This window comes from Acinonyx jubatus, chromosome C2 (genome assembly GCF_027475565.1).
Source record: "Acinonyx jubatus isolate Ajub_Pintada_27869175 chromosome C2, VMU_Ajub_asm_v1.0, whole genome shotgun sequence".
NCBI lineage: Eukaryota > Metazoa > Chordata > Mammalia > Carnivora > Felidae > Acinonyx > Acinonyx jubatus.
In genome coordinates this window covers 97,618,978-97,633,932 of record NC_069384.1, presented here as the reverse complement: position 1 = coordinate 97,633,932, position 14,955 = coordinate 97,618,978, and the positions used below count along the sequence as shown (strand labels likewise).

The 14,955-nt window shown below is 35.7% G+C and overlaps 1 long non-coding RNA gene across 1 annotated transcript in view; it reads left to right on the top strand.

The window, feature by feature from the left end:
- Window positions 1-10,402, top strand: part of LOC128315247 (uncharacterized) — a 118,455-nt gene extending 108,053 nt beyond the window's left edge. Inside the window, exon 4 of the long non-coding RNA XR_008297839.1 lies at window positions 10,358-10,402. This is a non-coding gene — a long non-coding RNA (uncharacterized LOC128315247). The remainder of the gene's footprint in view (window positions 1-10,357) is intronic.
- Window positions 10,403-14,955: the final 4,553 nt, after the last annotated feature.

Sequence of the window (14,955 nt, the reverse complement as noted above, 5' to 3'; positions counted from 1 at the left end):
GGTAAAATGTGTGGCCTGTGGAAGTGCTCACTTTCCTAATAATGAGTACAGCTCACACAAATACATTAAGCATAAATCTGAATGATTGTGAATAATAGAGCCATACTTAAATTGTGAAATACTCTGTGGCATGAATTAAGTTGTCAGGTCATCTAGCAAAGTTCATGGCTTGTAGCATGTGCTTAATAATATTCATTTTCTGAATTAGTTATAAAGCAATATTTAGAAACACTAGAGAAAATACTATATGAATACATTTGAGAATCCTGTGGTCTTGTTGAACAATTAGAATTTTTGATAGTTAAACATTTAAATATTAGAATGTATTTTGTCTTGTCTTGGACCTTCAAAGCATTGAACTGATTAAAAATAATTCAAAATAATTCAGAGTAAAATAGTATTTGGAAATATTCTCTTATATATTAAAATCGTACTAGATGTAAAGATGGAAGTGATGGTATGACTTCGGTCATGGTCAAGGTGTGTCAGTAAAGGTGGATTATGGGTGAAGGATATAGAAATCAGTAGGACTAAAGGACCAAAGAGTAAAATTGTGAACTTTAATATGCTACTGATTTTAATATTCAGTTCAAAGATGGTGTGACCATACATGGATGATAGTTAAATATATCCTTGCACTATGATCTTATGTCATGTTGACCAGGACGCTTGGGCATTTTCTTTTAAAGTTCTTGGGTGATCCAGAAGAAAGACTCTGACTGATCTATAATTTTAGAAAATATCAGCTGTTAATTGGATAAGTAGTGGAATAACTACAATTAAAAAGGACTTGAGGATTTTGTCTACGGAAGTAAAGTTTATTATATGAAAAACATGTAAGGGTGAAAACTGGCAAAACAACTATATTATTCCTCTATGGAAACATAAATGTATGTTATTTTAAACATTAATGTATGCTACTTTACAAAACTATCAGAAAAATAGGAAAGGGGAAAATCATATGGGACAAGTAAAATGCAAATAGCAAAATAGCAATCCTAAACTGAATCATAAATAGCATATACATAATAACATTAAATACACATTGTCCAAACAACTCAATACATAGCAGAGATTATCAGATTGGAGCAAAAATCAAGCCGCAGCTCTATGATACCTATTAAAAACCCATTTTGAATATCGATATACATGCTTACACTAACAAAAAAAAATTGGAGTGATTATATTAATATTAAACAAAGATTTTAAAGAAAATAACAAAAGCCATAAAAAAAGGTATTCCATAATGATTTGGTGTTCAATTTATCAAAATAATGTTGTTGAAGGAGGGAAAGATGGTGGTAGTGTAGGAGGACCCTAGGCTTATCTCATCCCACAAATACAACTAGATAATTAGCAAGTCACCCTAAATATCCCATAAATTGACCTGAAGGATGGCAGAAAAAAACTCCTCAACTAAAGGTAGAGAATAGGTCACATCAAAGAAGGTAAGAAGTGAGGAGATGTAGCTTGGGAAAGAAACAGATCTTGGCCATTATGGTATGCGGGAGCCTCAGTCACAAAGAAAGGTGAGAGACCAACTAGCACAGAGGGGAGCACACGGATCAGGATCGCTTGGAAAACAAAAAAAAGCCAAATTTCATGAGATCTTGCAACCAGTGGGGCTTAAGCCTGCAATTCTAAAGGTCACCAGGCTTGGCTCAGGGAGAGCCCAGAGGGCATTAGGGCTGTTCTTGGAGAAAAGGCAGGGCAAACAGCCCGTTGACATATAGCATGGAAACAGCAACCTAAAGAGCACCTGGGCACACAGTGGGGAAGTTATCCACTCATTTCAGAGTGTGTCCCAGAGAGATAGCATTCACAGAGAAGAAAGAAACTGGCAGGTGCCATTTCCCTCCCTTACAACTTAGCATAAACACAGAGCCACCTGTGGGAACAAGCACTCACTACCTAACTTGCTTACCTCCAGCCCCACTCCCACGTGCTTGGGTGGAACCACCCTTCCCAGTCACTCTGGCATCAGTCCCAGTGTGGTGGGCCCCCAACCCTAGAAGACCAGTCCAAACCCCTGCCCACACTGCATCTCATAACCTGGGAGTTTTGTACGATCTTGGTTCTGGTGGCAGTGGCAACAGGTCGAATTTCACAAGCAGACCAGAGCACACCTAGTTAAGACTCACCATATTCAGGCTAGGGACCAAACACTGCACAATAGGCAAAGAGAGCCTCTGCCGATGACTAGCCTGAAGGGTAAAGTGGCCAAGACACAAGAGCAAAGCACATGCAGCACAAATTGGAGACACTCTGAAGAGCCAGGCCCTGGGAGTACAGGGGACACTACACTGCAGGGCACTACAGGACCTCTTCTTTATAAGGCCATTACCCATAAAAACAGGAAAAGTGGCTCACTTTCCTCATACCCAGAAGAAGGCACAGGGACTTAGACAAAATGAGAAGATAGAGGAATTTGTCCAAAATGAAAGAACAAGGCAAGGCCACAACCAAAGTTCTAAGTGAAACAGATATAAGTAACATTCCAGATAGAGAATTTAGAGTAATGATCATAAAGATACTCACTGGACTTGAAAAAAGAGTGGAAGACATGAATGAGACCCTTAACACAGAGATAAGAAATAACATAGCAGAGGCAAAGGGCTCAGTAACAAAAAGAGAAGCTTGCTTGATGGAATGAACAACAAGATGATAGAAACAGAGGAATGAATTCTATCCATGTGACATTTGGGAAAAAAAAAAACAACTATGGAGACAGTAAAAAGATCAATGGTTACCAGTGGCTGGGGAAAGGGACAGATGACTAGGTAGAGTACAGAGGATTTTTAGGGCAGTGAAAATATTTCATAGGATACTATAATGGTAGATATATGTTGTTATGCATTTGTCCAAACCCATAGATTGTACAACACAAAGAGTGAACCATAAGCTGTGGGATTTTGGAGATGATGTGTCAATATAAGTTTATTGGGAATATGGGAAATTTCTACCTTCTGCTCAGTTTTGCTGTGAATCTAAAATTGTTCTAAAAATGACCAAAAAAAGCACTTTAGCATTTTTTCCTTTATAAAATTCAATAAAGGATAATTGAAAAAATAGTCATTGGTGAGGTAAAATATAAGGATCAGCAATCATCTTTTCTGATGGGGGAAAAAAAAAAAAACTTTGACAAGTATTTACCTGAAACTATAGAAGAGAGAGATCAGTGGTTCCAGAATCTTGCAATTCACCCATTTACACAGGAAACAACCACTCAGGAAAAAAAAGACAGTAAAAAAAATTTCATACTATGCATATTGTATCTTTAATACCTTGGTAGTATTCTGGTCTTATACTTCATAAAGCATTGGAAACACTGAAATTTGTAGCCACTTTAACATAAGTGTGAAATCTTAAAATTCTATCCATTGATCCAGGCCTGGAAGACATTAGAGCAATCCACTTCCTAAGTCATACATATCAATTCATAGAGGAACATATTTCTCAAGCCAAGTCAATGAAATTGTCAGGAAGTACACTAGAAGTATTTTCTGTTAAATTGTCTGAGTTTGATGGGATAACTGTATGGCTCATGGAATCCAGAGCTCTCTAGGGCCATTTTTGTACCACAGAGATTCTGGTGGAAAACCAATTAAACAAAAAGAAAACTACAGTTGAAAGATAGAATGAGGGATTCTTAAAATAGTGTTTGCACATTTGAGTCTAGCTATATCTTAAGCCTTTATGTCCCTGGAATTCCAGCTCTATGAATTGATAAATTCAATTTTAATTTCAGTTTGAGAAAATTATTTGAAAATAATAGTCCTGAATGATACCAATATCATATTTAAAAAATGAAGAACTCATTCAAATTGATGAATGAAAATCCCCCTAATGAACAAATGATAAACAGATTATACACACACTCACATGCACACACCTCTATGTGTCAATCAATTGAAAAACTACTGAAATTTATTTGTAATTGAAACTAGAAAACTACGTCTTTTTTATTGAGGTAAAATTGACATAATGCTATATTATTCTCAGGTGTACAACATAATGATTTTCCATTTGTATGCACTGTAAAATGATCACCACAATAAATCTAATTAATGTCGATTAGTTATAATTTTTTGTGATAAGGACCTTTAAGGTTTATTCTTGTCAATATTAAAAAAATTATTCTGTTAGCAATTTTAAAAAATACAATATAGTATTATTTTAACTATAGTCACCATGCCGTGCATTATATTCCCAGGACTTATTTTATTTATAACTGGAAGTTTGTACCTTTTGACATTATTTTATACATCAAATCTTAATGGTTTAAAATGATGTTTATTTTAGTAATGATTCTTCAATTTGGAAATTCCTTGAAAAAGAAAGCTAGTCTCTGCCATCCCTGAGGCAGCTGGAGGGCTGCTTACTGGAGTTATCTGATGGCTTGCTCACTCACACATGTGGGACCCACAATAGGAAGCCTCAAACAGCTGGGACTCCTTGGACATTTCTCTCTGTCTCTAATTAGTATCTCCTTGTGTCTTTCCAACATGGAGTCTTTAAGGTAGCAGAATTTCTGACATGTTGGCTGTTCGCTCATAAGAGCCTCAGGAGCTTCCCAGTTGTAATCTGAAACTGGCCCCCAAATGCAGAGGTCAGGGAGACAGCAAAGAAAGAGGCAGGCCACTCCAGGTTGGTAGGTAGCTGTTGTAAAATGCAAAGCATACTTTCATATGAGTCTTGTCTTGGGCAGCAGCAAGACTGCCAAACTTTAAAAGTTTATATATGGAGAGGGCTTAACTGGGTTTAATCAAGTATACTATGCAGGTGTCCTCAATATCACTAACTCAAGGCTATGTCCCTGGAGCACCTCTGAGAGCAACAGGAAAGGCAAGCAGAATCCACATTCCAAAGACAGGGAAGCAGACGAGGAGCCTCTGATTACCCAGATCCAGCTCATGGGTCACTGGTGGTAACATCATCTTCCCCGTCATTTCTTCCCCGTCTTTGGTTCATCTATTCTTAGGTGAAAACTTCATTGTCTTTTATGACCTAGATCTCAGAAGCAATACAGTATTATTTTTACTGTATTATCTTCATTGTGGTAGTTTCAAAGACATGGTAGCAGTTCTGAGGGAGAGAAAACAGATTCTTGATTGAAGCAAGCTTCTGAAAGATCCGGTGAGAATAAAATTACTCTTATGGCTATTTTTAGAAAATACTGTGTACCACAAGTAGATCAGAGCTAGAAGTTTTCACTAGAAAATTCCCCCAGAGATTCCCAGTCACAACTATTTTAAGCTTCTCTCCACCCAAATCACTTCAATACCTTTCCTTTAAGATAGTCTGATCACTGCATGAGTGGGATTATAGTTACTTTGCATGTGTGTGTTCTTCATATAGACTGTTTCTTGAATATAGGGACCATATCTCATTCATTTGTGTGTGTGTGTGTGTGTGTGTGTATGAAATGGTCAGTGATATATGTCACATAGTAAATGTACCTTGAAATATATTGACTAAAATTGAATTACCGTACTATTGGTCTAATTTCATCCCCTGTGAGTGCAAGAGTCAGTAGACTGGTAGAGTTAGTATACCATGTTAGGTCCCCCAGAAAGCAGAAGCATAGAGAATTGAACATGAACAGAATTTATTGAAGGTAATATCTAGGAAAGTTGAAGGGGAGGGGGATCAGAGGTTGGCAAAGAAAACTTTCAATGCAGATCTGATAGCTGTAGAAGAAGGGGAAGAAAGAGAGTAGATAGTAGGAAGGACCTCAGACTACAGTTATAGTATCTCTAGTTCCTCTGCCATGCTCAGGCATTAGCGGGGAAAGCCCAGAGAGAGAGTATGGCCTCAGTGCTACAATGAACTCAGAAGGAATAGAAGGCAGAGGCTGTCATCTCTAATTCTCAGAGCAGGGTTCTATATCTGAAAAGTGGTTCATGTCTGGGAAATGAGAAAGGGATAAGTTTTTATTGGGGAAACCACCTTCAGATTCCTGCTCCTCCATTCATGCTTTCTTCTGATGATAGTTAATGAACAGCAACTTCATTTGCTGTCATTTTGCCTCAGCAATGTCACGTTCTATTAATTAAGTCACTAATTCCCTCTCTGTAAAGCCCCTTTTACCACTCTCTGACCTTGCTGGTGTTTACAGCAATTTGTGACCCTCTGGTTTCAGATTTGTTAAGCAACAACACCTGACCTTTGTTACTCTGGGGACCCATTATTTCCTTTCTGTTAACAATATCCATGGCTATATCTTCTACCATCAGCTTTGACTTGTGGAGGAGAACCTTCTCTTAGTAAAGCTAGTGTCCCTCTCATCACTGCAGTTATCATGTCTTTAGCTAAAGGTAAGTCCTCTGGGCCTTCCCCTGGAACAGTGTTCTTTTGTTATTCATTAATGGTTATTCATTAAATAACTTTATGTACATGCCCCTGAACATTTTTTTATCCTTTTATCTACCATTTGCCAAGGTAACTCAGGCACTTCAACCTCACTCAGCTATCAGTTTCTCCAGGTTTTAAAGAGCCACCTAGCCACTAGTTTGCATAATCCCTAGGGTCCTGGCCAGGGAGTTAAATTTTGTTTTCTATAAAAGTGCCCCTAAATCAATGAATTCTTGTTTACTTAGTTTATATTCCAGGTCCCTTGAAATACAGCAGTAGAGGCCAGGTGGTGCTGCTTAACCACTGTAAAAATCAGCAAGGTCAGAGAAGCAGCCAAGGGGGCTTTACTGACAGGAAGTTGATGAGTTAGTTAATAAAAAATGGTGTTGCCAGGGACAAAATCCAATATCAGGAGCACTCCCTTGGATCCTGTTGTTACATGCTAGCTAATTTTTGCAGCTCCTTTGGGTTGTAATCTTTTTCCTCCTCTATCAAACTTAGCATATTGCCAACCTGGTTATGCTGAAATTTAACTATAATTATCAGCCTGGGACATCACCTGAGGGGGTTGCCTATTAGTCTGCAGTATCTCCCCAAGAAAAGGAAATACTAGTTCTTAATGTATCAGGTGGGCCATCTCTGTAGGCTCCAAGTGTTCAGAGAAGTCTGAGGAGCCCCAATGATCACAACTCACTCTGATGTCTTCATTCCTGGTTTCCCTGTCTTAGGTAAGAGACTATCTTGGCTGAGAATTTAATCATCTCTGGATCTCTGTAGAGACAATTAAAGTTCTGAGTAGGACACCTCCATGTCTAGTATCCTGGATTATATAATAATAAGTGGTTTTTTGGGGGGGGGTTCAAATGCATTAATCTTGAGGAACTAATATTATTTATCTTAAAAGTTTACAAATACACAAAAAATGCAGTACCCCTGTTTCTAGGGTTGATGCAAAAAAAAAAATCAGAACTGATAAGGATGAATTTAAATTTGTAAATTATTAACTCTGGTAGATTTTTCCCTCCTTCCCCCAAAGAAGACTTTGATTTCTCAAGACATATTTTTAAATGAATCTACTGACTTTTGATTAGAGAGCAAAGGGAGTTTATACTATAAATTTAATTATCCAGAATAATTTCTAAGACCAGATTAATAGATGAAGTTAAATAATATCTCCATTTTTGTACTTTTTGAAATAGTTTTTTGTTTTTATCTTCCAGTGATGTAAGTTTAATTTATTGAAAATAATTTATATGAACTGGTTAGTCACTACTTGGTAAAAAAAAAATTAGGAGTATCTTGAGAGTTGAAACACGGAATGCCTGCTGGTATTTTGTATGTCAAACTTTTTATGAGATTAAAGTTTCTATAGTGTTCTCCTTTCTTTGGCAAAAAATGAATTCCCTTTAGTAAAAGAGGTTCCCATTGGTTTATTCTTTAATAATCTATAATATTTATTGAGAAATCATGTAAATTATTAATATACTTGGATGACACATTTTAGATAAAATAAACAAATTTCAAATACTAGAGTTAACAGAAAATAATACTGTTAAATGAATTCTTTGATGTTTACCGTATTATAAATATACTCAGTTTTATGGATTCAAAAATGATGTTTATTATTTTTTTAGTTTTTTAATGTTTATTTTGAGAGAGAAAGAGAAGGCTGAGAGAGAGAGGAAGAGAGAGAGAGAATCCCAAGCAGGCTCAAGGCCATCAGCACATCCTGCAAACTGCGAGATCAGGACCTGAGCCAAAATCAGGAGTCAGATGCTTAACTGACTGAGCCATCCAGGTGTCTCAAAAAATAACGTGTTTCAGGGCACCTTGGATGGCTGAGTCAGTGAAGCATCGGACTTCAGCTTGGGGCATGATCTCACGGTTCATGAGTTCTCGTGCAGTTCTGTGCTGACGCTCAGAGCCTGGAGGCTGCTGAGGCTGGAGCCTGGATTTTGTGTCTCCCCCTCTCTCTGCCCCTCCCCCACTCATACTCCTCTCTCTCTCTCTCTCTCTCTCTCTCTCTCTCAAAAATAAATAAACATTAAAAAAAAAACCTTAAAAATAACGTTTTTCAAATAAGGTGGTGTAAAATAAAAAATGTAGACACCAAGTGAAAAAACAAATCATAAAACCTGAATGAATTGGACTCCATTGATCCATCAATTTGATAGCTTCCTCTGGGTGCCTTGGAATTCATTCTCTTATTTTATTACCCAAGAGATGGCTTGCAACTTTATATTAGTGGAGAAAATCCATACTTTATCTTTAAAACAAATAAAATATTTTATTTCTAAAAATATTCATTTTTTTAAAAAAATGATTTTATATGTGGTACAAAATGTGATAGGTAGTGGGAAAAACAGATTTTTACAAGTTAAGTAATAACTCATCAAATAATATGAAGTTTAAAATATTTTTCTGCATCGTCAATGACATAAAACCAATCTTCCCCATCTCATCTCCATAGAGTAAACAATGTTTCTTTATGGGAGTGAGATGACTTTCTATAATATCAATCAGTTTCTGACTAAAGTGAAAAGACACAATTTAGATGGATAGAAAATAGGACCTATACATAAATTTATCTCTAGGATTGTTTTGTTTTCATGTGTCATAGTGTTCAGTTTTTATTCTATATTGAAATGTTCTATCATTTAACTTGAGAACAATAATAGGTTATAATCAAAATAATTGTTATATTTTAAGCTAATTTCCGTGTTGATAACACAGCTAAATACAGAATTTGGTTAACCATTAGATTGTTCACCCATTATGATTTACCATTAGATTGTTCAGCTAATATCAATCTATGATCAAAAAAAGATCATGAGGAATAATAATTTTTGTCATTATGCAAATGTCAAATGCATATACAATTACTTTACTTTTTAGAACCTTCTAAATTGTTATCAGAGTCTCCCATTAAGAAGCTGATTTGTATTTCTACAGTTGACCTTTGAGTAAATGGGTTTGAATTACACAGATTCATTTATATAGGGTGTGGGTTTTTTTTATAAATACAGTACCGTAAATGTATTTTCTCTTCCTTATTTTCTTAATAGCATTTTTCTCTATCATACTTTATTATAAGAATACAATACATGATACATATGCAAAATATGTATTAATTGACCATTTATGTTATCAGTAAGGCTATTGGTCAACAAGAGGATATTAGTAGTTAGGTTTTGAGGGAATCCAAAGTTACACCTGGATTGTCCATTGACTGGGAGCTAAGCACCCCTAGCCCTATATTGTTCAAGAATCAACTATATATTTTTTTCTCTGTTTCTGCAAAAGTTTCAAAGCTGACAGCTTGCCATAAACTCTTAGAAAATGAAATGGTAAAACAAAAAATAGAAAATCATAGTCAAAGAAAATAACAAATGCACCGAAGGCATTTGAATGCCTTTTTTATGTATGAGCTTCAAATCTGTATCAGAGTTTCACAGAGAACAAGGCACAAAGGAAAACATAAGCAGTTATCCAGTTTTCATTGTCGGAAAAGATGATGAATACAAGTTTTTTAGGAGAAAAGCTCTCTTTCACTAAAATTCTGAAAGATCTCTCTCTGCAGCTTTATAAAAAGGAAGAATTATATAAGAACATGATATATCCTTAATAATCCCAGAAATGTTAAGTCATTTTCACTTAGTGTTTTTTTGTCTTCTAGTAATATTAGATTAGTGTTCAGGGGATGATATTGATATGTAAATAGATAAGGATTTGCCTTATGATAAACTTTATTGATCTATCATTGGAACTTTTAATTCCATAAATATCAGTTTCCTAATTTTTATTGACTGAAGGACCTAGAATGCTGAGTTATTTATTTCAAGATATGGGGAAAGTCAACGATAAACTATAATGACTGCTAGAAAGACCCCTTTACTTTATTCATTTAGTCTCACTGAGTTATATACCCTTCTAACAACTTGAGACCTGTAAGTTATTTACTTGATTCATTTTGAACATTTTGTGATTTGTCCTTAAATCACAGGTACAAATAAATGGAAGGAGGTGATGGTTCTAATGAAGAGACAGGTAAGGCATGACAAATGAGATGGTGGAAGATGCAAGGGGTAAGAAATGAAAAGAAAAGAAAAACAACAACAACAACAACAAAATAAATGAAGTCTCAAAATGAGTAAGATCCAAGGAAAAAGAAGTAGATCTTGACAGGAGAAGATACAAACAGTAAAACCAAAGAAAGAACAATATGATGCAGATTTCACTTACAACTATACTTACAGCATGTTGGACAAACTTAAGTAAATTTTATATCCTAAACCTTTTAGAGAACCAATTCACTGAAACAGCAGAAACAGACCCAAAATAACTTCAGATACTGAAATTATCAGACAAAATTATAAAATGTGTTTAGTGTATTTGATACATTAGAAGATAAAATTGTGAGCTTGGGACAAGAATATTTGAAACAAAGCATAATGATATAAAAATATAATGAGGCAATTCAAATTTAAATCCCATTGATGAATTAGCTAGCAGATTAAACACAGCTACAGAAATAGTAAACAAACGGTAAGGTAAAATGAGTTATATAGAATGCAGTTTAGGGAGAGAGATAAAAAATATGAAAGAAGGTTAAATCATATGAAGAATAGCATGAGATAGTTGAATATATATCTAATAAAATTTAAACAGCAGTATAGAATGGAAAAGAAGAAATGCCAACAAGATAATGGCTGGAAATTTTAAACTTTTTGTTAAAAGACAAAAATCCCCAAATACACAGACTTCCTGAGGACCTAAGGCATACCACATTGGCATCTAGGAATAAAGGAAAGTGTATATATCCTCATGATGGAAAGAGTGATAAATCATTTGTACAGTCCTTTTCTGTTGCTTGCTCACTCCACTGTGAAGTAATTCCTTTTTCCTGAACTCCTGTCAATGTTTTCTATCATTGTTTCTTCTAATGAAAGTTGCTTACATCTCATTTATGGTCTCACATCTGGATGTAGTCAAGGCCCACTATCATCCAATCTGTCCCCTCCATTTCTCTCTGGTTCTGTAAATACGGAATTCTTATCTAAGTCTGCTATATGGTCCTTGGCTAAATTATACACTCCAAAGATTCCAATTCAAGTTCTTTTCACTGTACTACGCCTTATTCTTTGAAAGTGAGCTCTCATTCCCACATCTCCGCTATGTTCACTTTCTGCTCAAGAACCTCTGGATCTCTTACATGCCACATAAGAAATGAGGAACGCTGAGGTGCCATAATCTGAACCAATCTATGCCTACTTGTACCCTCCTTTCGTCTTTACAATACCAAAACACCATGATGTTGGTGAGTTTCTAGAATTATAACAGGAACTCTAGCCCAGGTGTCCCTTGTTTTGGCTTTATGCTCCTCCTATTTGGCTTCTATTCTCTCACACTCCCCCTTTCCACATAGCTAAAGGTCTAGAGTGGCAGAGAAGCTGTGTATATTAAGTCTTGGGCTATACAGCTTGCATGATTTAGTCCTATTGTTTGTTTGGGTTTTTTCTTCAAATTTTTCTTTAAATTCTAGTTAGATAACATATAGTGTAATATTGTTTTTGGTCGTAGGATTCAGTGATTCATCACTTACGTATAACACTCAGTGCTTAACAGTGAGTGCCGTTCTTAATACCCATCCCCCCTTTAGAACATCACCCCCCACTAGGCCTCAGTTTGGTCTCTGTAATAAAGTCTCTTATGGTTTGTTTTCCCCTTTTTCTCCCTTCCCTTATGTTCATCTTTTTGTTTCTAAAAATCCACATATTAAATAATACGGTATTTGTGTATTTCTATGCCTGACTTATTTCGCTTAGCATAATGCACTCTAGATCCATCCACATTGTGGAAAATGGCAAGATTTCATTTTTGATGACTGAGTAATATTCCATTGTGTGTATACGTGTGTATACATACATACATACATACATACATACCACATCTTCTTTATCCATTCGTTAGTCAATGGACATTTGGGCTCTTTCCATAGTTTGTCTATTGTTGATAATGCTATAAACTTTGGGGTACATGTACCCCTTTGAATCTGTATTTTGTATCCTTTGGGTAAGTACCAAGTAGTGCAATTGCTGGCTCATAGAATAGTTCTATTTTTAATTTTTTTGAGGAACCTCCATATTATTCCCCAGAGTGGCTGCACAAGTTTGTATTCCCACCAACAGTGTAAGAGAGTTCCCTTTTCTCCACATCCTCACCAAAACTTATTGTTTTTTTGTGTTTTGTGTGTGTGTTTTTAATTTTAGCCATGCTGATAGTTGTGAGGTGATATCTCATCATGATTTTGATTTGCATTTCCCTAATGATGAGTAATGTTGAGCATATTTTCATATGTCTACTAGCCATCTGGATGTCTTTTGAAAAATGTCTATTCATCTCTTCGGCCTGTTTCTTAACTGGATTATTTATTTTTGGGGTGTTGAATTTGATAAGTTCTTTACAGATTTTAGATACTAACCTTTTATCAGATATGTCATTTACAAATATCCCATTCCATAAGCTGCCTTTTAGTTTTATTGATTGTTTCCTTCACTGTGTGGAAGCTTTTTATTTTGATGAAGTCCCAATAATTCATTTTTGCTTTTGTTTCCCTTCTCTCTGGACATGTGTTTAGTAAGAAGTTGCTAAGGCTGAGGTCAAAGAGGTTGCTGTCTGTGTTATCCTCTAGAATTGTGATAGTTTCCTGTCTCACATTTATGTCTTTAATCCATTTTGAATTTATTTTTATGTATGGTATAAGAAAGTGGTCCAGTTTCATTCTTCTGCATGTTACTGTTCAGTTTTCCCAACACTATTTATTGAGTAGACTGTCTTTTCTCCAGTGGATATTCGTTCCTGCTTCATCAAAGTTTAGTAGACCATAAAGTTGTGGGTCCATTTCTGGGCTTTCTATTTTGTTCCATTGATCTATGTGTCAATGTTTATGCTAGTACCATACTGTCTTGATGAGTACAACTCTGTATTGGAGGTTGAAGTCTGGAATTGTGATGCCTCCAGCTTTTCTTTTCTTTTTCAGGATTGCTTTGGCTCTTCAGCATCTTTTGTGGTTCCATACAAATTTTGGGATTGTTTGCTCTAATTCTATGAAAAATGCCGGTGGCATTTTGATAGGGATTACATTAAATGTATAGATTGCTTTGGGTAGTATACACATTTTATCAATGTTTATTCTTCCAGTCCATGAGCATGAAATATTTTTCAATTTGTTTGTGTCATCTTCAATTTGTTTCATAAGTATTCTACAGTTTTCAGAGTATAGATCTTTTACATCTTTGGTTAGGTTTATTCCTAGGTACAATTGTAAATGGAATAGATTCCTTGATTTCTTTTTCTTCAGCTTCATTATTGGTGTATAGAAATGCAAAAGATTTTTGCATGTTGATTTTATACCTTGTGACTTTACTGAATTCATGTATTAGTTCTAGTAATTTTTTGGTGAAGTCTCCAGGTTTTCCACATAGAATATTTTGTTGTCTTCAAATAGTGAAAGTTTGACTGCTTCCTTGCCAACTTGGATGTCTTTTATTTCTTTTTGTTGTCTGATTGCTGAGAGGCTAAGATTTCCAGTACTAAGTTAAATAGTAATGGTGAGGGTGGAGATCCTTGTCTTGTTCCTTACCACAGAGGAAAAGCTCTCAGTTTTTCCCCATTGAGGGTGATATTAGCTGTGGGTCTTTCATATATGGCATTTATGATGTTGAGGTATATTCCATATATCCCTACTTTGTTGAGGGTTTTTATCAAGAAAGGATGCTGTATTTTGTTAAACGCTTTTTCTGCATCTATTGAGAGAATAAGGTTCTTATCTTTTTTTATATTAATGTGGTGTATGATGTTGATTGATTTGTGAATATTGGACACCATTGCAGCCCAGGAATAAGTCCCACCTTATAATGGTGAATAATTATTTTTATGTACTGTTTTATTTGCATTGCTAGCACCTTGCTGACAATTTTTGCAGCCATGATCATCAGGGATATTGGAGAGTAATTCTCCTTTTTAGTGAGGCTTTTGTCTGGTTTGGTTTTTATTTTTTATTTGTTTGGGATTTTAATGCTTGCTTATTTATTTATTTATTTATTTATTTATTTATTTATTTATTTTAAATATTTTAAATGTTTATTTTTTGAGAGAGAAAGACAGAGCATGAGCAGGGGAGGGGCAGAGAGAGAGGGAGACACAGAATCTGAAGCAGGCTTCAGGCTCTGAGCTGTTAGCACAGAGCCTGACATAGGGCTCAAACTCACAGGTCATGAGATCAAGACCTGAGCCAAAGTTGGACATTCAACCAACTGAGCCACCCAGGCGCCCCAATGCTTATTTATTTTTGAGAGGGAGAAAGAGAGAGAGAGAGAGAGAGAGAGAGAGAGAGAGAGAGAGCGAGCACATGAGTGGAGGAGGGGCAGAGAAAAAGGGGTCATAGGATCCAAAGAGGGCTCAATGCCTACAGCAGTGAGTCCAATGCAAGGCTTGAATCAGAAACTGTGAGATCATGACTTGAGTCACCCAGGTACTCCTTTTTAAAATTATTTTTTAATGTGTATTTATTTTTGAGAGTGAGAGAGAGCATGAGCAGGG